This window comes from Struthio camelus, chromosome Z (assembly GCF_040807025.1).
Source record: "Struthio camelus isolate bStrCam1 chromosome Z, bStrCam1.hap1, whole genome shotgun sequence".
In the NCBI taxonomy this organism is placed as follows: domain Eukaryota; kingdom Metazoa; phylum Chordata; class Aves; order Struthioniformes; family Struthionidae; genus Struthio; species Struthio camelus.
Genome location: NC_090982.1, coordinates 50,263,687 through 50,290,334, shown reverse-complemented (window position 1 = coordinate 50,290,334; position 26,648 = coordinate 50,263,687).

The following is a 26,648-nucleotide window of genomic DNA, read 5'->3' as shown; positions in this document are numbered from 1 at the left end:
CCTCCAGCAATAATTAATGCTTTTAGGTGTAAAGATATCAGTTAAGAGTGAAAGAACAGAAATAGGAAGATGTAAAATCAAGAAACAGAGTGAAGTGTTGGTCACAGCCTTGTTTTTACGAGTGCAGTAATACTACCTTTAAAACTTGACTTTGTAAGTGAGGTAGAGTAAAATAGCTGTAAACATTCCACATCCTTTAGCATTAATAAAATGACTAGTAAGCCACACTGGAGGATCAGTTTCTTAGAAGCAATTCCCTGTCCTCAGGGAGCTGGAAGGGAAGTTTTGATGGGAATAGTTTTGATAAAGGAAGACTTTCCAAAACCAACTGCATGTAGGAAGCAGGAGGCTATATTCCAGACTGAGACTGACAGAACTTGCATAGCTTTGGCAGCCAACTGTTTAGGAAGAGGATTCCAACACTCAAACAGGGACGGAAAGGATCAATACACCTCCTGATTGCTCCTTCTTTTGTAAGCGCAAGTATTCTGCTGATTTATTTTTATATATAAAATTTTTTATTTTTGCTTTTATTGTGGTGACATCTTCTGATTGATTGCTTGCCGTCTCCATATCGTGCAAATGTTAGATACTATTTTGTGATATAGATTTAAAATCCTAACTGCAAAGGCTGTCATACAGCTGCATTATAGTAGACTATTCAGGGTAACTGGTTCCAGTGTCTAATGTTATGAACGATTATCCACCTGAGTATGTGTATGCTTGGCAGGAATTCTATTGAATGTTTAATTTTCCCCTCTCTTTTGCACATCAAGTCATTTTTTAAATTTCAGTTTTTGAATGTGACCAATTCCGCAAATATGAGAGGAAGTAGCTTAGAATTAGGTCCCAAATACCTGGTTGTAAGAGCAAGTTCCAGGACCTCAGGTTTTCCTGTTGAGAATGCTCTGTTACTAACATTCAAAAGCATTGCACTTCTGGCTGGAGGCTGGCTTTTTTCTGAAATAACAGTAAGTAACTGGACAGAAAGTAAATTTGGACTTTAGAACTTTAAAGATAAATGTAGGGGCCTTCAGTCTGACTTCTAGGCGATTGGAAAGCCAAGGGAGTGTGGAAGTACTGGTGTATTGTGGCCTTTCAGTATTAGCTTATTCAAAAGATGCAAGATAGAGGTAGGGTATGTGTTTGTCCTTCATATCTGATGCAAAGAGAATAGAAGACATCCAATCTAGGGACAACCTACATGATGCTGAGTATGAAGAAAAGTGGAAAGAAATCCAAGCAAAAAAACATTGCTAGGTTTGGTCTTAATGTGCCTAATATGCTTACAAAAACCTGTGTTCAGATAACATTTTTAGCTCTGTGAGAGTCCTTCAGGGTTCAGTTCTTGGCTTCTTACCTTTGTCGTTGTGTATTTATGATATTGATCTGCTGTTCTGAAATGCAAAGTTTCATCTTTCTGGAGGTGACACAATTATTTATAGGTCAAATAAATATTTACGTGGCCTTTTGTATAACCTCCTATGTGATTTTGATAAATTACAAGATTGTGATAAATTGGATAATGTTGTTTTAAATTCAGACAGAGAAAGCTTGGGCATTCGGTGTACATCTCATTCAGAAATCTCTTCATTCTGTCCTGCATAGTTCCTTTTTTTGATGCATCCCTTTCTTTTTGTCACTCATTTAAAATAACTTGTGATACAGTTAGATAAGCTGTTAAAAAAACTATCGTTGTACTGAAGACAGAGTTAGCAAAATGCTTTACAGTTAGATTATTTTCTGCAAATAGACCTTATTTCAATTTTGCAGTTACAAAAGAAATGCAAAGAAGGCAAAAGAAATGCAATATATTTTATTGAACTTTATAGACTATTTTAGGCTGCGATGTCTTAATGATAACACACTACTCCAGCCTCCATTCTTACAATTTAAGTGTTTTAGCTGCAAACATATTGGATAGAATGTAAGCTGGTCTTAATTGGTCTTAGTTTTGGTTCCAGGACCTGGTGTTACGAATGATTATGCACCTGAGTCTGTTTATGCTTGAGAGGAATTCTACTGAATATTTACTTTCTTCTGCTCTATTTTACCTATCAAGTCATTTTTTCTTCCAGTTTTAAAATACTATGAATTCTGTAAACCTGCTGGTCCTGGCCATACTGGCTCCTGCGGCCTGTGGGGATGGCAGGGGTCTCACGGCTGCCGTATCCCTGGGGCTACACCTGGCCGTGGCATGGCTAACGTAAACCAAAATAATTTCAAGAGAAAAAAAGAAGGCTATGCTAAGGCCAGCTCTCGATAGGTGCGCTCAATTCCTTTTCCTGAGTTCAGGCTGAGTCTAGTACTACTGTCGTCTACTAGCTAACCCTGAAAAATTGGGAGAGAGCGCTTCTTCAAACGTGCTGGGGAGTTTATAGAGGTAATAGGATTATCAAAACAGAAGATGATTCCTGGTACTTGTACTGGGCCTAGAAGGTTGCAGACTGCCTCCCACATAGTATGATACCTAAAATGTACTCCTATTGTTATTCATAACACACTACACAAAGTCGCTATACAAACAAGTGAGTCCAAGTTATGTATGTGTTTTGGAATCAGTTTGTCATTTGAAAATTACTAAGCCCTTGTGAGAAGTGGAATGATAACGTGGATTTCTGTCATAGCAAATACATACCAAAGTTCTGACCTTGCTGAAGAAGAGGCAGAACTCCCAGTGGCTTTAATAAAGCCAGGATTTCTAGTATACTGTAAACAGCTACTTGTTCAAACCTGCCAAAATCACTTGTTGTCCTGAATACATTTTGAAGGGTCCTAGATGCATACCACAACAAAATAGCATCTCGAACATAAAATGAGTCATAAAACAAGTGTGGGTGCAAGGCAACAGATGGGAAAATGAGAAACAAGGATATCTTCTCAGTACAGTAGAGTAACAGGCATCTTGTTTTCTGTTTGTCTTTGTCTCAGTTGCTTGATAGCTCACAAACACCCTTGCTAATTATACGACTGCGAGCTTTGGTGACCTACGTCAACAAGTAAAATTACTCTATACCTTCTGGAGATCAAATAGAACTGTCCAAACAAAGAAGATATGTTGATGTTTAGCCATTTTTAGCCCATATTGTGCTTAATCATTGCTGTCAAGGAGTTTGATAAATTTTCTGAAGTGATTGTCCTTCCTTCTTTCTACTTTATGCAGTATTGTGAGTATTAGGTATATAATACTCTCATTGAAGTGTGGACTCCTATGTTGAGCCCCTAGACGGGGATCACCTATTCTCATTCCTCCTCTCGGGCTAGGTCTTTTTTGAACAATATGTGTGATTCAAGCACCTGTTGCCTCTTACCTTGGCAGGTTTTTCTACCATACCTCACATCAGATTCCATCAGACCCACTTTGTCACTAACCTTAAGCAACCCTTCTTGGTTGTAGAGAATGTGACTGCCAAATGACACCTCAGGAAACAATCTCTCTTCATGTGTTTCCCTTTTATGATCTACTGCTGCTTAAAGGGGATACCAGAGGCAGCTAGATAGGATTGTAGCATGTCTAATATGTACAGACCCACAAATATATACCCCCATACATTCGCCCTCTTACCTTGTTGCAACCAGATATTTTCCCTTTGGACTCACAAGTTTAGCTAAATGGGATTACTGTTAAAGGATTACATTACATGAGCCAAATTAATTAAATCTCATTCTACTCTGGTTGATATCCCATTGATCTGAATCGTGCATCATGTCACGAGGGTGCCTGTGGAAAAGGCGGCAGAGGTGGGGAAGCCATTGCATTAATGCTATAACCTTAAAATTAAAAATGGTAGGGTGGAATCTAGGAGAAGAGAAGTTAAAGTAACTAGTCTTTCAGACAGATGGTGGAGCAATATGTATGACCAGGACTGAACTAATTTTGGTGACGTGTTACTTTGGAAAGATGTGCAAAGTCACATGAGAGAAAGCAGCATTACTTTATAGTGGAACATCATACTTAGTATAAAAAGACTATTCGGGACTAGAGTTGTAGTGACAGAAGAATTAGTACGGTAATAAATCCCAGTTAGCGTAACTCAGGTACTGAAAATTCTTCCCTTTAGCACTTTAATATATGCTTAAATTTGGCTGATCTTAAAGACACTGGCCCTAAAGATATTTTGTGGTAGACGTGGGAGACGTCAGAATACAGGCTTTGCTCTGCTAGTAGCAGAGCACAGTAGTTTTCTCACTAGTCTAGTTGCATCACTGCCTGTTACCACTATAAAATCTTCAATAATGTTTAAAAAAAAAAAAGTTGATATTTGTGCCTGCCCTGTGATTCTGTGAGTGAGTTATGACAGGTTATCTGAGGACCACAGTGTTGCTGGTATCACAAGCAAGAGCTGTTTTCACATTCAAGAGAAGTTAAAATGACTCAGTTAAGTCAGGTGAGGGAACAGCCATCTAGTGATTCTGTCTAACATAAAGAATCAGCTTGGAGGCTATTTCAAAACATCACATTAGAGATCCAGATGGTTTGTGTATCTTAAGCAAAATATAACCAAAGATAGAAAGGGAGCAGATTGCAACTGTTTAGGGGTTTAGAAGTGGGCAAATGCAAAAAAATATTTGATATAACTGTTTGCTTTTCTTTCAATAATTTCCTCTGGTTGTGCCTACGTGCTCTTTATGTTTGCTTTAAGAAGAAAAAAAATCCTTAAATTAAAAAGTTGCCTTCTACTTGCATGAATGTCTCTCCAAAAACACAGTTTTATCCTCTGTGGAAATGCATACTTCTATTTTATTTGTGTTCATGAGTAGTAGGAGCAGTTGCTATCTATTATATAGGACATTGTTATGAAGGGCTTTAGGAAGGGCTTTCATGGCCTAGAAAAAAAGGAAACTTTTAGGGCCATATTTCCAAGTTGTCCTTGGCGGAACAGAGGAAGATGTGCATCAACCAACCAATATTCCTCTCTGATTCCCAGAGCTTCCTTAGCCCTAGAGTCTTAAGGACACAGAAAACACATAGCCTGTCTCCTGCAGCATGCTCTCCTGTTACCTTGGAAAAGCAAAGCAGGAGCTGGTAGCTGATTTGGCTTCAGGCTGCTTTTGCCATCTATTAAAAAAGAGGGATTCTTTTGAACATTAAGCAGCCTGATCGTAGCTACTGATACTGTTTCATCTTGGCTGCTGGAAACCTCAACAAACGTCAAAATTCCTTGTTCCCCACTGCCCAGAAATTTACAGATAAAATAGGTGCAGATGTTTGGGGTAACCTTGTTATGGAGTTACCTGATTTTAGGGATGAACAGCTAACAGCTTCAGAGCTGCTTACAGTAATTTCTTTAGCTGAGCAGGATCTGAGGCACAGCTGAGCTGCTTGGCCCACTCATAGGCTGAAGGCAGTGTGTGGCTCCTGCTGGGCAGGCAGCTGCTCAGGATGTAGGCCGCAGTGCAGTTGCAACGTGTGCGTGTGATGGTCAGAAGCATTTTGTGCAGGTTTGCTGGCTGCAGGGAGGATAGGTACTGCTCTCTGTGCCAAGGAAGTTGAGCAGTAGAATATGATCCCTGCAGAAAACTGTTTTGGCATGCTTAGCAGTAGAGGGGAGCTGCCCCTTTATTTGTTGTGTATTTGTCTGTAAGTGTTGGTAGTTAGAGTAGGAAGGTCTGGGATAGGAAAGTGGGTAATTTTGCCCTGTGGAAGGAAGGCAAGTTGGGTTGCCTGGAGGTAATGCTACCTGGAGGTATATTGCGGTAGGAAAAGTTGATGGAATATAGTCCAGAGTGGGCAACTTGAAGTGTTGAGTATGTAGGTGATTAATTTGTTTTGGGCACTGCTGCTTAGTTTTTCGCTGGATTATGATTCAGATTCCCAAAACTTGATACTTAAATCTTTAAGTCTTTACTTAAAACTTTAAGTCTTTATTACAGTCCCAATTACATATGACACTATGGTCAGTTCCCTTTGGACATAGAAGCAATATCGTTCAGTATCACAATTAACTGGCCAAATCCAGGTTTTGAGTGCTGAATGTTGAATTCTTTCTATAAATTGATTGACAATGGATCTATAAACGTGTGAGTAGACGAATACTTTATCAATGAGATAGTTATCAGTGTGACCTGGCACGGAACTCATAATTTACAAATTTACAAAAAAAAGTGTAGTAGATGAACTGAAGTGATATTATTCAGAGAAACCAAACTAATCCCCTAGAAATAAGAGGCTAACCCTGGCAAATAAATTGTTTTCTACAAATTAGTTTTGCAAAGTGATTAGTGTTAATGATGAAATACTGCATAACATTGAAGAGTGTTAAAATTACGTACACAGTAGATAAAGCTGGTAAAAAAGGGAAAATGTTCCTCTACTCTTGCAACTCTTTGAAAAAGTTAAGAAAATAGAAGATAAAAGTGACCCAATGGATATAATTTACCTGGATTTTCAAAAATGCTTTTGATATGTTTTCTCAGAAGGACTGTAAAAGAGAAGGAAAAAAGTGTTAAAGATCAAAGCCCTGACTAGAGGGTAAAACTAGAGAAACAAGAGTTGGTGTACCATAAAGCAGAAGTAGCAGGAACCTCACTGCTTGTTGTTTGGGTCAGTTATTTGTGCCTGATTCAGAGGAGAAAACAGAGAGTGAATTAGTGTTTACTTTGGGACATTGAGCTATTTTTTTTAGTAAAACCATGGCAGATTGTGAGAAATGACACATTAACTTGTTTTACTGACCTTCTATGTGCATCTGCTAAAATTCAAGTATCTTATATATGCTGAATTTGCAGTGTACTCTAGGAAGACCTGAAAGTTGCATGATTTAAGACCCTACTCTCTGCTTAATTTTTGTAATATTACCTGAAAGATATTTTGGGAATATGGCATAAGAAGACGCCAAGAAATGGTTTAGAAGCGCAACGTGCCAAGTGTGATACATTAAACGTAAGGCTCATTTAAGATGAAAAGAAAAAACTTTAAGAGGAAGCTTGACTAACACGTATTCAGAATTCAGGGTATTGGCCAGTTTCTGCTGTATTAAGCAAAAAAGGAAAAGTCTAGCTGACGGACACTAAGAAACACACTGAAACTACAGGGCAGTATTCTTAGAACTAATTTTAAAAAGTGCATCTTTGTTCAAAGCAGTTTTGTACAGTCTTTGCTCCTTTTGGTTAATATCACTTCACGAGTGTCCTTGCTGGAGTGAGAACTAATGCTTGCTGTGTAAGTAGACTTGGCACGTTTTTGCCATTGGCGTAGAAATCGCCTATGGCGTAAAGCTATATTTCTGAGGAACTGACTTATGCTGCACAAAACTAGCTAAACCGAAGAACCAAGGGCAATCCCTTCTCAGCTTTTGAGTGTCTTATTCCCCACCCACCCACACACTTTTACTCCTCTGTCTTTGACAAGATGCAGACTGAGAAGCAATTGGCAGAATTCTATTGCGCTTGCCTGTCTCGCGTCTAGCGCCGTGGGGCTCCGTTCTCTCATTGATAACGTACTGTTTAGGAGCATGTAAAAGTTCCAGTGATACGATACAAGGCAATTGCATAGGGAAATTGGGGAGACAGGTTCTTGAATTCAGTATTGCACAGTTTAATAAAGGCATTAGAATTTTTTCTGCTGATAACCCTTTCCCTTCCTCTCCCTTTTCTCCGAGGTAAACTCCAACTTCTTGTTTATATGGGAAATCCTGTGGGTTTTATGAAACTTAGAGTTTAGAAATGGCTAACCACTCCTCAGGTCAGTCTAGTTTATCATTCTGTCAGTGTAGCTTGTTCCCTACAACAGATTTTCTAGTGTATTGTTCAATCTAGTTTCACATGTTCCAAGCAATGAAGGTTCTACCACTTTCTCCAGGAGACTACTCCACAATTTAATAGGTTTCACTGTCAGCACGAGTGAGATCTGTCCACATGAGATGAAAATGGCCAAAAATCTTACTTGCTTTCCAGACTGAATGTCAGCCCCGTCTGCCTGCCGCAGCTTTCCTGCAATAACAGAAAAAGCATCTAAATCAACAGATGAGTGCAACAAAGAAAGGCAAAATCTACATACGTAGGAAAGGATGCACTGAAAGAGACAAAACATCAACTGTATTCAGACGAGTGCTGTATTTTTTTTTTCTTCTGTAAAGCCTTTTGACACCATGGTGATGATTGTAGTTAAAATAGCCAGCTAGATGAGACAGATAGACAGAGAGGCAGGAAGTCATAATAATGAAACTGGTTTCTATAACAACAGATGGAGTACCAGCTATGAATGGATCCAAGGCAGGTTGTCTGCAGAAAGAATCCTGATTTTCCACCTTTTTGAATTATCGCTGCATTACATATCAGTAAGCGCTAAGTGGAAAAGACACTTGATATCAAAGTAGTGGTAGAGATTAACTCTTTACAAGATAGAGATTTTTGTAAGTCTTGACACGCTAAACACATTCAATCTGTATTCTTTTATTGATACAGTGCTGGCACGGAGACCCTGCTGTAGTGGTTATTGTGCAAATGCACAGAAAAGAATATTGCCTGTTTTCAAGGAGTTAGTGCCTTATGGGTGGTGGGGGCATGACAAAGAGGGACTGCAGATATAATGTCATGAGGGGGATAGTGCCTCCCAATTTTTTCCTTGCAGTTTATTGTCTGTCTTTGTCTTGAGGAAAGCAATTATGTATGGTGGGACAGAGGGGAATGGTTAAAACATGAAAGAGAGAAACTTATGGGCATGTTATTCACGTACATGTTGATTTCTATACATTATGCATCCATGAGAAATTTCTGCTAATGTTAGAATAAATTTCTGGTGTTCTGACATGGATCTTGTGAAAGCATTTTAAAGAAGAGAAGTTAGCAGTGAACTTGAGAGAATTTTTTGAAGATTTGTTCTTAACTTTCTCCAAAGTCTGTAATTGAGATAAGCCTTTCACAAAGATATAAAAATAAATTTGATATCAAGAAATAAGAAATTGTGGCTGGGGATGGTTGCTACAGTTTGTGTTCTTTTTCCCTAAACTTAAGAGTTTGGAGAGCTCAACAAAGAGCTGCCTGCTGAAGGAAATGTAAAGGGGAGAAGAAGAAGATTTTTGTGTCACATTTGCAGCGTACTTTGAGAAACCAATTCTCAAGTCATTATGCAGAGACAATATCACAATAATCATGTTCAGAATTAGTGAAATTCCACAGAGTTAACAGTAAAGTTATTCAATTTCTGTGATAGCCTAACTCTTTATATTTTATTCTAGTTTCAAATCTACTTTCACTGCTTAAAGGATAGGGGGACTTTTCTGGATATTCTCCACAGCTAAAGCAACTAAATGGTAGAATAAATGAAGGAACACAAGATAGCTACTTTCTATCACCCTGGAACAGGTTTTGTATAACCACGCATGTAAAAAAGCATTTTCAAAATTTCTTACAGTTGTCTAAAACAGAAAAATGGATACTTCTAACAATTGCTCTGAAATCATCAGTGACTGGAAATACTAAAGGCTCTAATTCTCTGCTGAAGTGTTGCTCCAGTACTTATTTTGAGAGAGGCTATGAATTATAGGAGTTTTTCTTGATGCTCTACCATCCAAATTACAACTGGGTTTGACAGAGCTTAACTTACAGGATCCATTTGTTCTTGTCTTTTGGAAATGGCAGCTGGCTTTTCCTAAAACAAGGCTATAACAAGAGCGTAAAAACTTCCCCACTGTAATATATGTAGGTTGAGCAGTTACAGCCTTATTGCTCAGACTTTCAACGTTTTTCCCTTCTGCACCTTGCTACTCTCCTTGCCTTGTGTATGAAACGAGATGGAGATCATGTTTTCTTTCTTGCTTTTTAAGATTCTTATTACACTCGTGGGAACAGTAACCTAAATGAAGGAGCAGTTAACTACAGTTGTTTGGAGCCTGGTATAGGAAGCTCGAAGGGTGAAAATAAAGCAATTCTGAGAGTTCTCGTATAAACAAAGGGGGATTAAAGAATTCTCTGGCTATACAGAATAGCTGCTTCATTTGGAGTATTAGACATTTCTGAGACAAATGCAGGAAGGAAAATAAGAGTTAAAATAATACATTGGCTATTCTGGTTTAACCAATAATTACTAGAAGTGTTTGAAGTAATTTGGCCAAGTCTTTAAGGGTTCTCAATAGAAATCCTCATAGCCATTGTGCAGCAGCAACTGATCTCAGGCACAGAAGTATCTCTACTGTCTCTGGAAGGCAAAGAAATGACATTAAAGTGATAGCAAATCTCATTTTATTTTGTTTTCATTCCATAACAAGGACAATTTGTTTATTGGAGGTCCATTAGATTTAAGACTTGTGAAAAGAAAATATTAGTGCTAGTTTGAGTATCTTTGCAAATTCTCTTGGTATTCAAATATCTACTACAGTTCTGAAGACTGGTGTTGCACTTATATTCCAAATCTTCCTTTAAGGTTATCTGCAATAATTGCTTAAAATATTATGTTAATTTAAAAATAATAGGCCTGAGGACTGGTAAATAAACCTGTGTGCATATATGACATGATAATTTGTATGAATCTGTCAGCATAAAGAACAATTTTTCATTTCCAGGATTTATCGCTTTGTCTTTGTCTCTCACTCTATTACTGTTTCTCTATGCTACATTAACACTGAGCTAGTTGCAAATGTAATAATGTGAAGCACAGAAAGGGGAAAAAGACTGGCAGTTTCGCCTCATAATAACTTGCTGTGTCTTCTCCCCTGACAAGCCCATCATCACTGGTGCTGTTAGTTAGTCAAGGGTGTGCTCTTGTTAGGACCTTTGTCACTGTTATTGGTCAGTTGGTGACGCTGCAAAATTCCACATTGCCAGTCGTTGCTGTTGCGGTTTCCTCGCTTCAAGTACACCATATACTTTGAAGAGCAATGTAAGTCCATTCCCCTTTTCCTCGTGGAAGTAAATACTTCAACTAAAAAATGAGAATGAAACAGTCCAGGCATATTTTGAGTACCAGATGAATCAAATAATTTGCTCATGTTACTTGCATCATATAGTACTTTTTTGACAACTGTTCTCCACTGGGAGGCAGAACTAAAGTCGAGCAGAATAAAATAGATGCTGGAATAAGAAGCTGAGTCAAAGCTAATAAAAGAGGAAGAATTAAAGGTTAAATTAAATGCAACTAAGATTTTATACAGAGTGTGGAGAAAGCGAGAGGAGAAAGAAAGATGCCAGAGCCAATGTAGTGGTAGTTTTGTATAACTACAATACAGAAAGCTCCCCAAAATACAAAAAGCTCCTAACCTGTTCATCAGCCTACTGAATCATGGAGCTCAGTGCGCATCTCACTGGCGCAGTGGTTGAAGGGAAAAGATGTCAAATTACATGCATGGTAGCACTGATGGCTACGGTCTGTTTTGATTCTTAGTTGCAGTGGTCTAGGTGATGAGTCTTGAGAGGTCTTTGGTGAGAGGTCAGAACCAAAGTGAGCTTGTCGTCTTCACTGATTTTTTTTTTTTTTCCTCATAAATGCCTGATGTTTTTATGCTATTCCCTTCCCCCCAAAAAGAAAGGGGGTCTCCTCTGCTTATGATACTGCTTATCTTGTTTTCATTTCTCTTGCCAGCCATACTCCCTGTCTGCTGGGAAGGATGCCCTGCCTGTTTGCAGTTCCTTCTGTTTCCTCTATCTGGCAATTTTTTGTTAATTGGATGCCTCCAATATGCAGCTTATACCCATCTTCGTTCACCCCTTTGGCGGTCACGTTGTTTACATACTTATGCAAGATTGTGTCAGACTATACATTGTAGTGTTACAAAATATCTATATGCTACTGTTAGTTGCACCGTTTTAGTACAATTATATTTGGATTCAAGGCAAAGTAATATTAGCACTATTCTGATAGCCTTCATATATGGATATCATAGGCTTCAGTTTTGGCTGCACCTGACTTCAGAGAAGTTGGTCTGAGAATTTGTAAGTTCAGTCTCAGATCTTATAACTGACAATGAATTCTTTTGTCTACAGTGCTTTTCATGAAGCATATTGATAAATGAGTATTTAGATGAGTAGCTTGTGCAGATACATGAGCTTAATATAGAGTGGCAGACTGTCTTTTCAAAATGCTTAAAAAATAAACTAGCTTCCTCAGGGCCATGATCACAGTCTAAATATTTTTGGATAAGTGAGTTATTGTATCTTAACTGAAAATAGTCCTTGTGTACCAAACTGGAGTTAGAGAAATCTGTGTATCATGTATACATGTGAAGACTGATTTTTGGAACCGTGTGGAGTTGAAGTCCTTAGATACAAGAGCAGATTCAAAGCTAGATTGCAAGAAAAAAGGGGGCAACAACAGAGAAAGTGCAAGGAGCAACAGTGCATGCCCATATTAGAAACAGAGCTATTGCTGATGCGCCTGATGTGTGCACCTGCACAGTGGTTTATGAGGCTCATCATGTATTATACTGACAGTGTAACTGAGGTGAAAAAGTGAAGTATCTTTTTACGTGCACAATTACTCATCTCTAGTATTTTCATGATATGCTGTGTTGTACTTCTGCGTGCTGCCCATATATGAACTAAGTAATAAAGGATAATGAACCATTTCTAGGGTAATTATTGTATATCAATGTATTTATTGATCAAATTTGCCTCGTGCATACCATAGTAACTCAGTTCTAATGGAGCTCTTCTCTGTGCTTCCTTTTGCCCCAGAACTTTGTGCCATAGGTGGCTAAAACCTATGATACTTCAAAAGCAGACTGAACCTTTCCTACATACAGTGTGTGACATATGTCCAAATATTTTAACTACTTTTGCGGTGTTATAGAACATAAATACCATTTCTGTCCCAACAGAAGATGTAAAGAGACTGTTTCAGTGGCCCTATTTTCAGAGCTAACTAGACATCCTTGGGTGCCTTCAAAAAATGTACTTCTTATGCTTTTAAACACCAGGCTTTGTGTTTAAAACTATTTTGATATAAATGCTTTGCTTTCATAGAGCGATAATTAAAATGAAGCAGCAATGTGTGGACGTAAAACCTACTGTACAGCTCTGCAATCTACACTTGAAACAGTCTATTGTTGGCCGGTGATTGCCAGGGAAAATGAACTGTGGAAACCAATAGCTCCACGGTATGGACCAGTTCTTGCTAAGAATTAGCATGAACTTTCCATGCTCATTAAAGGCTCTAACTAGAGTTTGGGAATTTTCTGATGAAGCATGCTTTTTCATTGAAAAGAAAGTGGAGCAGTACCAAAGCTGATAACTATTTTGATTTGAAAAATACATAGAACTTTTTCTAAAGCATTGATATAGCCTGAGGTTTTCCTGATGTTTTAGTCTATACGTGGTTAAGAAAGAGTAAATAGATAAATACTAGCCATGAGCAGACCTTTCTCTCTCTCTCTTAGTTACTTTCTACTACCTTTTCTTTCATTCCCATTGTCCTTGTTCAGTGCTAGGTCAGGCTTTGTGTTAATGGCTGCTGTAACAACAGCTTCTTGATATCTTCTGGAGATACTGTGGTCACATAAACAGAAAATAAATCAGAAATCTCTTCTTTTGAGGTATGTAGCATACCAAGAAACTAACTTTTGTAAAAATTCAGAGATTGCTCCAATGTTCTGTATCCATTTGTATGAGGAAATTCTAGGAAAAATAATCAAAGGTCTAGGTCAACTCTTTCGCAACTTTGTAAATCTCAGTTTTCCACTTCAGCTTGTGTTTTAATGAGAACAAATACATATAATTTATCTTTATAACTGCAGTGAATAATACATTTTTCATATAATATAATGTTTCCAATTCTGCAGAAGATCCAACAGTAGCTTTTTTTTTTTTTTTACTTCAATAATTAAGTAATATGAAAATCAGGAAATGAGAGTTGTGAGTCCATAAACTTAATCTGCTGAGCAGATTGCACAAGCTCAGTCTTTTTCGCCTTTAATACTGTATAGTGTAATGTTGTGCAGTCTTGTTTACAGCTCTGCATGGCCTAAGATACATGTATAGGCACGTAGGGATTGCAGGCTTGCTGTTTTAGCATCCATCAGAACTAGGAACTTCAAAGCGGGGAGCACATATATCACTACACAGGGTGAGAGATTTAGATTTTGGAATGGATATCCTTATTCATAGGAAAGCTATTGCTGTTTTTAAAAGGAGTTATAATCTTTGCTCTCTTGAGGTCTCTCAGTCATGATTATTATGGGCTCCTGGGTTCACTTGTGAAGCCATAGGATACAGAGAAGAAATAACCCCCTTCTGCAATACTGATTCCTACCCCACTCAGTATGAAGTGGTAACTACATGATGCTCTGTAAGAGCATATCACCCTTTGTTTGGTGTGACTTATGCAACTTATTCCCAGCTTTCCTCTACGTAAGTAATCTGGCTAGACTAAACCAGTGTTGATAAAATCTTTATAGCATGCTACATAAGTAAAAGCCCTCATTTAGTCATGCTGCTGTGGGTATTGCAAAGTGAAGATAAGTAGTGCACTGCTCATCACTAGCTTCCACTACACTTTTCACAGCCTCCACTTAATTGTATTGTGTCACTGCATCTCAGTAGCTTCTGCAAGCATCCTGCACTTCCTGTAGCAGCAGAAATTGTTACCTATGATTATCTGTTAAGAATCCCTTTTCCCAGAAAGGAATATTCAAACTGTTGCTAGCCCAGCAGATAGCTAAGCAGAGCTTTAGGGCTTCCCCACACTTCCCAACAATAAATTTTCTTAGAGACACCCAGAGGATGGTCTCCTCCATCTCTAGTAGGAAGAGTGTAGTACTGATTACCTCACTTCTTCTCGCCTTGCGTGTTTGGACTCAAGTTCTTGTTTCTTCTGCAGCTTCTATTTGTAGGGATTTCCTTCGTATTCTAAACTGTCTCTATGTCTGTTCTCTCTTAATTTTGCTGTGCTCCATCTAAATCTTATTTCATCTCAGTTTCTTTATATCAGCTCCACCTTTTCCATTTATCATGCTTTCCTTCCTCTTCATTCCTTCCTTTTTCTTTCTTTGTCCAACCCAGTTGCCTCAACTTGATCCCTTTTCTCATTCAGTACATTGTCTATTTTACATACTTTTCTTCACCACCAGCTTCATCACACTTCATCTTCATCACCACCTCCTAAGATCAATAAGAAGTGTAGACTAAGGCCATTCGTCTTTTTAGTTCTATATCTAAGTTCTCAATATGTTATATGTAATATTTAACTTTATATGGCACAGGCTGCATTTTTCTTTTTTAACTGAAAAACTCCCTGCCCATTTTGGGTGCTTTGTAAATAATAGCAATAATACAAATTGTTTTTTCTTAAACAGTGTAAGTGATGGAACTTAAATAGGATAAGAGTATTACTTTATTTTTCAGTTTAATCACTTGTCTGCTTTCTTCTGGAAACGTTAAGAACTGATGTGTGGAAACATAACGAGCAAATTTTCTCTCGTAGCCATGCTATGATTGTGGAAAAGGTTATGCTTCCATACATTCTCCTGTGATTTTTTTAATTAAAGCATTTAATTGTTGACAGGTGTGTAAGAGTATTTTTAAATGCATGGCTTAATTGTTTATTCTTTCCTCTTTGATATAAATTGAATGGATTTGAGAATACATTAGAGTGAAAATGGGACTCGAGAGGTCTGTTCTGTAAAAGTCCACATAGGCAATTCTCTTTCTCCTTTAGAGGACAAAATAAAATGTTATTTTAAATGTCTGGTTTTACTAGTGTGAAATGTCATCTCTTCCTAGAATGTAGCAAAAGCCACTTCAAATCTGGAAATTTTAAATCTCAGCTATTCTGGATTAGATTTCCTACCCCATAGGTGAAATTTGTAGTTTCCCTTAAGGGAGGAGAAAAAAAAAAAGAGTAAATGCAATCCTCTGAGCCTGCAAACAGACCGACTAACCAAGTACCACCGATTAATATGATAGCCTCATAAAATAATAATAATGAGTAATAAGAGAGCTGGTTAACGTCAAAGATTAGTCACTGAAATAGCCAAATTAAACAGGACACAGTTTGTGTTACATCACTCTGGCAAATACCTTCCATTTGTAGGTTTATGAAACCCCGAATGAAGACCAATCTAACCTTAATTAAGGTCTATTTAACTTGGCTATCTAAATGGCTAACCTGTTGTACCATAGGCTCGTAGGAAAAATGAAGTTGGAAAAAACCCTATTAGGTCTTATGAGCCTGTCCTCTGCCAAACCAGGATTGCACCCCGTACTTAAGTCTCAGTTACCTTGACTGGCTGAGTTGTGTATGATACAAGTGATGTGCCTGTAAGACTTGGCCTTGGTTCAGCAGAACACAAAATTAGATGTTTTCCAACCTTTTAAGCATTTTTTTTTACTGATATATTTTTTGTCCTTTTATTTTGATTATTCTCCTTAGAGTCATAATTTATGTAGTATTCATATTTGTCTTGTACACTACTTTTAGACAGCAATCATTTTCCATTCACAAACTTCTCGCTGTTGTGGTCTGGTGTACATCCTCTCCTCTCCTCGTAATGCTTTTTATGTTTGTCCGGGGCATGTAGCCTGAGTGAAGACAGAGCCAGGAACTCCTGAATTTTTGACATTTAATTATTTTTTACAGAACTGACCAAATCACATGGAGATCTGTTCTTTCCTTTTTCCTGTAATGAAGAATTAAACATGGAAAAGTAAAGAGGAAGTAATAATACCTCAAAACCCTTTGTGCACGCTTATAGGGTAATGACTTGGAGCTTGTATAAGATTGCTCTGGCCCCTCACCGCTTAAAGCTGTCTTCTGATAAAGTTCAGTAATTTAGAGTGGGTAAAAAGGGAGATAGCAGCTAAATATCGATTGTTACATATGCTGTATTCAATTCTGAATGTCTAGCCATTCTGTCAGAAAGTTGTGTTACTGGTAGCAGTGACTTTTTTTTTTTTTTAAGTGGATTTCATTCTTTAGGCAATAGGATGGGATGGTAAGCAATGAAGGAGGCTGCTACAGAATGTTAAAACATTAGAAAAATTCATCATGGAGGGTGACTTATCTAGGGTTTGATTGCTGGAGTACCTTTCTTACAAACAGAGCTAAAATGCCTTAATAGGAGATTTGAGGTCCATTTGATTTGAGAGAGAAAATTGTGTTTTCAATAGCAACAGTATGTACAATATGCATTTATAACAGCTATAGGTCAAAACTCGTTCTTCCAGGTGTTGCTGTCTAATCAGACCTCTGGCAAGAGCGGGAAGGGAGTAGCACCTAACTGGCAGGTGAAAATACCTGTTCCTCTCCTCTGTATCTTGCTGTTGTACCATGCCAATGTCCCAGCTTCTTCCTGCTGAAAGCGGGGACAGTCACTTTAAAACACGTCTTGCTCAGATACCAGAGATGGCACCTAAGCAATTAATAAGGAAGTTAATATTGGAGCTGGGCTGCTCCATTAGGCTGCTGAAGGTTAAGTGGTGAATTTTTGAGCAGCCGTCCAAAAACTAAGTTGGACTTAATCCTCCTTCTGCAGCTTGGTGGTTCCTTTCCTTATCTGGGTTGTTGGCACACTGGTTCATAGAGAGAAGCACTATCTGCCTAAAAAATTTATCTCCTTTCTTGGGGCTCAGTTTCTTTGCAACAGCAATTACAAAAGGGACTCAAGGGCCTCAATTTACTAATTTTTCAAACTTCAGCTTTATCTAGGACAAATATTTCCTCTGTCCTGCCCGTACTTCGCAGCCTTTACGAGCAACAAAGTTTACAAACTGTGGAATGAAGGTACTGGAACAAAATGTGTCACTATAACTCTTTCTGCAGCTGAGTATGCATTTTTGCATAGTCCCATCTAGTTATTTTCCACTGCCCTCAACAAGTAACTACCAGAGATTCTTACAGTCATGAAGAAAGTAACATAAGGGGTCTGCCACACGGCTTTCTTTTTCTATTTAAGAGAATTGTGTGAATGCCATTTTGTGGAGCTGAAACTATTGCTCTGAAAGGCTTGGTCTGTAAGGTGATACTGGATATGACACTACCCAAACATTATGGTGCTGTTTCGTGCATATAATAATCAGTAATCTGACAATTAGTACTTCCATTTCTATATGGCTGAATATTTTAAGAAACATGTTTTGTAAATCAAGGTGACTATTTTATCATCTTCATTTCTCACCTTAAATGCTTTCCAAGAGATTTATTTTTATGATTCCATCCTCCACCCTTACTCATTTTCCTTTCACAAAGTATCAGCTTGCTTTAGAAATTATTAGCACAAAAAATCACCCATATGTGAATCTGTAACTATTAAATATGTGCAATTGTTCTGCCTACATTGTGTTTGGCCTTCTGTGGCATCATCAACAAAAATACAATGACCTGTTCTGGCATTTGGCTGGTAATTTCCATACAAGTGAGCAAGCGGAAAGTGTTTATTACAGCTTATTTTATCTACAAAAATACTTGCACCACTGCCATCACCAGGAAAACACTGCTTTTCTAACTTTGACAGGAGACATGCATAATACAATGAGAGTATTTTAAATGAATTTAAAAAAAAAATCTTTTTGAATAGTAATTGAATTCTGTATTGGAAGCTGATACATCTACAAAAACAAAACTCTATGGAGAAGGTGCAAGTATTTGCAAGCTTTCCATTTTCTTTTCATTACTCTTCATGTTTTTAGCACTTGCTGTACATTATTATATTAACTGATGACATAGCATCATACTGTCTTTTAAGTGATTAGTGATTTTTGGCCTGTAATCCTATAATACTGCATGGTGTGACTGAGACATTCACCTCTGGTCAGGACGTACGAGGAGTGATGCCATAGTACCCTAGTTTATAGGCTTCTGTCATGGCATTGAAAATATGTGAGTAGACAGAGGGGAAAAAATGAGCTCAAATGAGCAAAAGGTCAGATAATGTACTGTCTGCCTCCTTTTTGTTCAGGCCAAGGGTTTTACGTCTATATCAAATGTCTTGCATCGTACCAATGTCTGACCACCTTGCAAAGCATTCTTTAGCTAGAGGGGAAGCTTAGGAGGAGAGGTATCAGCCTTGAAGATTTAGTCAGTTGGACTATGCTGTAACCGTTTCAAAGAATGATACTAGACATGAGTCTGCTTCTGACGTGTTCCTAGAACCTGCTCGGAGAAACAGTACATGAACTATAGAGCTTGAGAGCTTCAAGGTTTGAATGTGGAAGGCACTTGGTGAAAAAGGGAAACTCATCAAGGCTAGCGCACATCATACTTTCGGGTCATATATCACATTAGCAATAAAAAAACAGACGAGAAGCTCCCAAGATTGAACTCTTGCAGATATTTAGTAACTACCCTGACAAAAAATGGCAGTGTATTAGTGTTAGCAAAACATGATGTGACAAAACCAAATGTGAGGTAAGATGTGCATCCTTCATGATATTGATGACTCTCAGTTCTATTTTTTTTTGTGTCTGAAGGATGCTAAACTATTGCATTTGTTCCTTTCTGAAATAATTTGAATGTGTAAGATGTGTGATGTGTAAATGGGCAGGGTAGTGAATGTCAGACTTTTTTTCCAGTCTCGAGGAGACTCACTTAGTCGATTAAGCCCTTTAATTTGGGGTGGGTAAGGAGTGGGGGATTGCTGGGCAGCCCAAGCTAAGCATATAATGCCTACTCTGAACTTCTAACGTTTTGCATAACACTTCAGTGCAGCCGTTTCTAGCAAGAAGCATTGTCTTGTTTATAGGATACCTTTGCAGTGCACAGTGAAGTCCGGTGGAGTTCAGAGCAGGAAGGGAAGGATCCCAGTATTTTTAATTGAAGTAGTGGGAGGAACACTGTTTTTCCTCAAAATGTGTGAATGGTATCATGAATTAGCAACGGATATGCCTGTGTTGATATGCGTATCTGTTAGCTGTATTTATTTCTGGAGTTTTATATTTTATTTTTAATACGAATATGAGTTTTATCCTCCTCTCGAAAGATTACATTCTCTGCAATTCTCTGTTTGACTGAGAATTGCACCCTACTTAGCAAGGAATTGAAGGAAATAAGGTCATTACTGAATTGTCTTTCTGGAACTGGATTGCTTTTTGGAGCTTAGCATGAGGATTATAGGCTAGGTGATAGGAATAAATAACAGATGCTTATTGGCACCTGGTTGGTTTAATTGACTTAGATTTAATAAAAATAAAGAAATAGAAAGAAAATAAACTTTTTAAGAAAAATTATTGGAAAAACTATTTAGGAAGTATTAAAAAAATTGAAAATACTGAGTTAAATCTGAAATGCCATTTCTTAATAAACTGAGGCTGAATTCAAAAGTAATGCATAGCATCATGTGACATGCACTTAACTGATGTCTAACTGAGACAGGGAAGAGCTGTGTAGGGATGGTACTTTCATCCCAGTCCTCGGTGTGCAAGTTTTAATGACATCAGTGGATTTTGCTGAAATACGACTAAGTGCAGGCAAAGCTGATTCTGATTAGCGGGCTCGTACTGAGTCTACTGAGCAAAAAGGGCATTGACGAGATATTATGTGACGAAGTAGATCAGTTTGCTAGGTCAGGTCTTAAATAAGGAAAATGGGCCTAAGCTATATATAAACTTTTGTGTCATCATGATTTCCCTTGGGCCTTGGATATGTATGAAATCATATACTACTTTGAACCTCCTTAGTAAAGGATCATACTATCTTTTTTTAAATGCTGATTGTTGACCTACTAGACCAGCACATTTAGAGTGTCATAGACTTATTTATGTTCTGCAGTGAGCGCTTAGGGATGGTAAGCACTGTTTTGTTGGTAATTATGTGTGGCCACTGAGTTCAGGCGCTCAACATCCTTATGAAATTTTCATTGAGAGAAGGAACTGGGGTTACATTTTCAGCATGGTATGAAGGAATTTAGCTGCATGACTCCCATTAATGTTGATAAGAGTTGTGCATCTAAATCTCTGTGCATTGCACTGAAAATTTACCCCTTGGTGTGCTTAGAGTAGAAGTATGTATTTGAAATCATCCTTCCTTGAAATACCCTGAAAATCTAGTGAATATAGAGGGGGGAGGGATCAGAACTACCAAATCAAAAATGAGCTAGAAGGAACCACAGGGAAAACAAAAAGAGAGACAAAGATCCAACAGCTGTGAAGTCAAACAGAACATGTGTTGGAAACAAATGAGGATGTTCAGAGCTCAACAAGTCATGCTGCAGAGAAATCACGAAACTGCATTTCACTCAGGTCATCGTTAAACAAAAGCAATGTGTATCAAAGCACCTCCTCAGAAACTGAAATCCACTGTGAGTTCTCAGAGCTTTCCTGTAGCTGAGGATAGCTATGAATTATAGCACATACAGAGATGCATACAAGAGCATGGTAAAAGTTAGAACATCATATTGGTCCTCCAGCCTTTTACTGTGGGAAGTCTCTTCTTCCTTTTTTTTTTTTTTTTCTTGACCTAGAAATTAGGAGTTTCACTTTGTCTTCCTGTTGAAACAATCATGACTGAGGCGCCTGCAGTACAAGGTTCCACTAAAGTGATCTTTCAGTAAGCTGACATGTCCTAATCTCTAGGACCTGCGGGGAAAGTGGTGGAGAAAGAGGAAAGTGTGCTACCTTTCTTACCTCACATTTGCAGAGTAGGGTGGTTGCTCATTTGCCTAGGGTGGAACTGCAAAAAGAGTTGATAGCATAGGCTGGGCTTTGACTTGACTGAACCGGAACAAGACACGTGCTGCCAGCTGGAAATGAAAAGCAAGATTGCTGGGAGATTTGTGGGCACAATTTTCTCAGCTAGGTTCACCTTTATAAATACCAAACATTTTATTCATTTTCCCTGAAAAAGCATGTGTGTAAGATTATAGTTAGAAGGGCTTCAAGGATCAAGACCCTCTATTATTAATATTTGATATCCGATATTTCAAATAAGAAAATAATTACTTGAGTGTTAGCTGAAATCTCCAAAAAATTCTAAAACAAATGTAGTTGCATTTCCTAGTAAGAGGTGGATTACTGTATGCTCCTGTGGTGTTCGTTGTGATGTTGTTAATCAAAGCTGAACTCTTGATAATAATCTTGATGTTCTTCTGTGTGTCCAGTATTGCTCTAGTGCAGCCCTGTACGCTGTGTACTGCTTTCTTCATTAAAAAAAAACCCAGAAGGTTCTTGGGAAGAAGGATGAGAAATTCATCTATTCAATACTTTCAGTTTTGAGCTCAGGAAAACTACCTTGGGATCTCATTAAGAAGCTGTGAAAATTGCTTTGTCATTTGTCTATTGTTTCTGGCAGGCAAACTGTACTTCATTATGATTTTGAATCTGTGCTCTAGGTATATTCCTCTTCTTTGTTTCTCCCCTGTGTGTTCGTATACCTGTATCTATATGTGTCTATAGAATGAGCCTGCCATGAGAGAAAGATCTCATAATTAAAAAAATAACTACATAGCGCTGTGCTTGACAATGAAGAGTTGAGTACTTCGAAGAGGATTGACTATGTTCTGTATTTTCCTTCTGCAGATGTATTGTTTAAGTAAGCCACCTTCTATCTTGCTGATATGGGAAAAGCTTTACTTCTAGCTCATTTATCCACTTTGTGATGTAGAAGATTCTACTTTAGGGATTTATCTTAAAGCTCAAATTTAAACAAAAAGTATAAGCAAAATGAGAGGTGACAAATTGAGGAGTTTAGAGAGATTGTTGTTTCTGTATAGCTTACTCTATCTTAGAAAATTATCACACTAAAATTTTTGAGATTCTAGGCTTAGCAAAATGAAATTTGTCTATTTGTGCTGATTAGTTTTGTTTTGGATATATTATGGGAATCTAAGTCTTGTTATATGATAAATAAGCAATAGCCTTCCTAGCCCAGTGTATTGTCTCCACCAGAGGTCAATGCAAGACCCTTTTCAAGAAGGGTAATATATCCATAATACCTCTTCTTGTTTGATACTTAGGGGGGTAAATTTTTCCCCAACACTAGATAGTAATTATTTTATACCCTGAGGCATGTAGGTTGATTGCCCTTGTAATTTTATTCTAGTTAGCTTAGTGTAAATGCAGATGCTATTTTTATTCATAAATGTCACCTCTCTTTTTGTATCTCACTAACCTCAGTAATGTCCTGTGGCAGTGAACTCCACAGATAAATTGTATGTTGTATGGAGGGGGATGTGTCCTATGCCACCTTTTATCCATTTTAAATGTGTAGGCTTTCTGTCGGAGTTAGTCAAATGGTTAAACGTCAGCAAAAAAAATAATGAAGAAGGACTACTTTTTATAAGTGAATAAAAGCCCTGATTTTTTTCCACTACTGTTCTTGGCGCTACATTGTATATACTGTATGTTTTGATTATCGCTCTGCAGTGTTTATGAATGCCAAAGTGTCAATGTAATTCTAGCAGACGTTATAAGGAAGTGTGTTGTTATGACATACTAACTGTTCATTTTTCCGTTGCTTAAAAAAGGTGTCATCCAATCAAGGAGCAGAAGCCTAACTAGCATGAATAGTATGTAAAATGAGCAGCTCAAAGACTACTTACAAACTTAAAATTATTCATCCAATGATTCAGCCAGCACCTATGAATAATGTACATGTATTTCAAGAAAATCAGGTTAAATTTCACTCATGGTTCTGCATCTTTCGGTATGAAAGAAATATTCATAATACATAGTTATTAAAATCTTAAACATTATTTTTCATTCCAGAAGCTTAAATTTCAGCGTTATATTGATCTAATTGAGGCACTAAGCAAATCATATGACCCATAAAAATAATACAAATTTGAACTATCAAGTACTTGTAACAAGCCGTTAGCAAACATATTCCAGATTTAAGTTATATTAAATGTGAATATTTTTTTGAATGTCAGTACCTTCAGATATACACGAATCAAGCCTAGGCAAAAGCTGACTAGAAAATTTTATATAAAATAACTTGTTCAGCCATGGTATTATTCTCTGTATCTGTCAATTCCAAGAATTTATTTATCCACTCCATCTGACTATAGAAATAAAAACAAACGATCCACACCAAGACAAAATATATTTGCATAATTCGGCTGCCACAGTAAAAGAAATGTCAAATGAAGGATTTTCAAATCTAAACTCTTTATTTCAATTTACTGTTTAAATAAAAGATTACTCAATGTTTTCTCAATGCTGCTGCAGGGTTGGGGGGAGAGAAGGAAGACAAAGCTGAGCCTTCCTTTAAATCCCTTTATCCTAATCAGGTAAATCAGATATCCCTTTAAGAAGCAGCTTTTATCCACAGTTGTAGGTGACTAAATTCTAAGACAATAAAATATTCATAGATTCTAGTGAGGCACCAGGAAGCGTATTACATCAGAAGACTGTAGAACCTGTAGTCAGATTTGATCTCAAGATATGATTTTGGTCTAGAAGAAATGACGGCAGATGCTGACTGTCCACAGAGCCTGTAATGGTTGGAGATGAGAGGGACTATTAAGTATCTGTCTTTCCCATTGTACCACAGCTTTCTAAAGTTAGTGATAAATCCTTCTTCTAAAAATATTTACTTTATATCCCCGTGGTGAAAACCAATACATTATTATTATTCAGGTCTTCTCAGGTGCTTCATCCTTGTCCTCCACTTCTAATTATAAAAATTGAACCTTGTCTTGTGTTTCCTATTTGCAGAAAATAGGCAGGTAAAGTACTGGACTTGCAAGCTCTCACCTCCCTGATTATCACGTTGCCTCCTGTTGCTATAATGACCCCAGTGAGCTTTCTTGGGGTTTATTTTGTTTTTCTTGGTATACTTATTTACATTTCTCATTACTAGTTATACTTTCATTGTATATTTTATTCATTTTTCTCTCTTTATTTCATTTAGGCTGGTCTTACAGAATCTTAAATAATGTTATTTGTTTTTTTTCTGCCTGCTACTGTTTTCCTCTCTGAATATGGGACATACCACATTCAACTGAAGAAAGTGCAACAAGTGTGTAGTCTACCAGAGAGCACCTGGAGGCCTGGTCCAAATATATATTACCTGTATAAAAGGAGAGGAGGGAAAAAAAAAAAGTGGATTGAGGACCACTAGGGAGTACTTCATTCCTGCCAGTGTGCTTGAAGGCGTTATGATTGCTGCTGCCTTTTGCAGACGTAAAGCCTTGAGGCACCACTTCTTGTGCATGTCTCTTGTAGTTCTGCACTGCCTGCAGGATTCCTAATTTAGCCCTTAATGAGCTAATTGTAGCATTGACCTCAAAAGGCAGATTTGAAGCTGAAACACACAGCGATTCCCATATGAGAACAGACCAGTCACTCTTTTCTGCTGGCTTGTACCAGATGTTGCAGAGAAAAGCACCAGAGGACACTCAGGTTGTGTTCACTAGCATTGCATTCTCTGGAGGATAACTCTCTTGATTGTTAATTAGTTTTATAGTACACAAAGCAGTTAAAGGCTGCTGCTGCTGAGATTGATTCAGTGCTGAAATGAAGTCAAGACCTTTCCTGTGATATTTTCACCTCTGGTTCAAGCGAAAAAGTAGGAAGTACAAAGGCAAACACAACAAGAAGCATTCTTTTCTCTACAACTCTCTATTAAGTCCCAGATAGCTTCCATGCATAACAAATAAACTCTCTGAGAAGAAAAAAGCCTGACAAAGTTCTTGTTGTAGCTGATTCAATTCCTGTATTTTTTAATGGTTTCTTATCTAAAACAGAAGATGTGGAGACAGTGAAGACAGTATTCAGAAGACAGTATTCAGATAAGTATCAGTGTTGATAAATGCAATGAAGTAAGCCTTTCCTGCAGTTTTATTTGCACTCACTTCTCAGTTCCTTTTGCTTTGAAGCTGTCAGTAATTCATTTAAAATGCATATCAGCTGGAGAATTTTGCCAGACTTGCAGTATTTTTGTGTTATGTGGCCAATCCCTTTCACAGCTTCTGCAATCATTGTCTGCAGATCTTGTTTTCCTAAATGAGTGAAAGTTCTCTGTGAATACCTTTGCATTTCCCATCCTCAAAATATGATTCAGGTGTCTTATAAAAATAACCAGAGAACAAATATTGGCATGGATTATGAATAATTCATTAATTATGTGGTAAGTAATTCACATACACTTTTCAACAGGATAAGAGACCATTTAGAAGGTCTATAGACCTTTTAGAATGTCTTCACCTCTATATACTTTCTCATCAAATTATACAAGTTGAATGGACTTTCTGTGTGTGGAACTTGTTTAGAGTGAACTACAATAACTACAAGGGAAGATGGTATTTTCATTTGTGAAGTGATGTTTTTTGATGTGTAAGAAACATCCAAACTAGCCAGTGGCATAACATTCTGCCAAGTGATCACAAGGCCCATTACAGGCTGCTTAAGTCTTTGACTTTAAAATACTACAGTTTCATCAGATCTTTACTCCTCATCTATCTTCATCTTTGTAAAGACTTTATGTAAACAATTCCTTTTTCAGTATGTGGCTGCTATGGTGCTTTCTTGTTTCTCTGTAAAAAGTACTGCCTCGAACTCTACAATTGATTAAAAACCCTTGCTTAGTATAAGAAGGTAGCTATTAACAAAAAGTGTGTCATAAAAACTGCAGATGTGTAATGGTAATAAGGGTCCTGCACTGACCAGTTTGCTGCTGTATTCTAAGGTCTCATGTTCTGCTGACAGTGCAGATGCCTTGCTCCATCTTGGGGGACTAGAATATGCACGATGATGCGTGCCTGTTTCTTGCATTGTCTTCCCTTTCTTCGCACATGTTTTACTTAGTGGTTTGCATAAAAACCCTTGGTGTCTTTCCTGCGTTATTG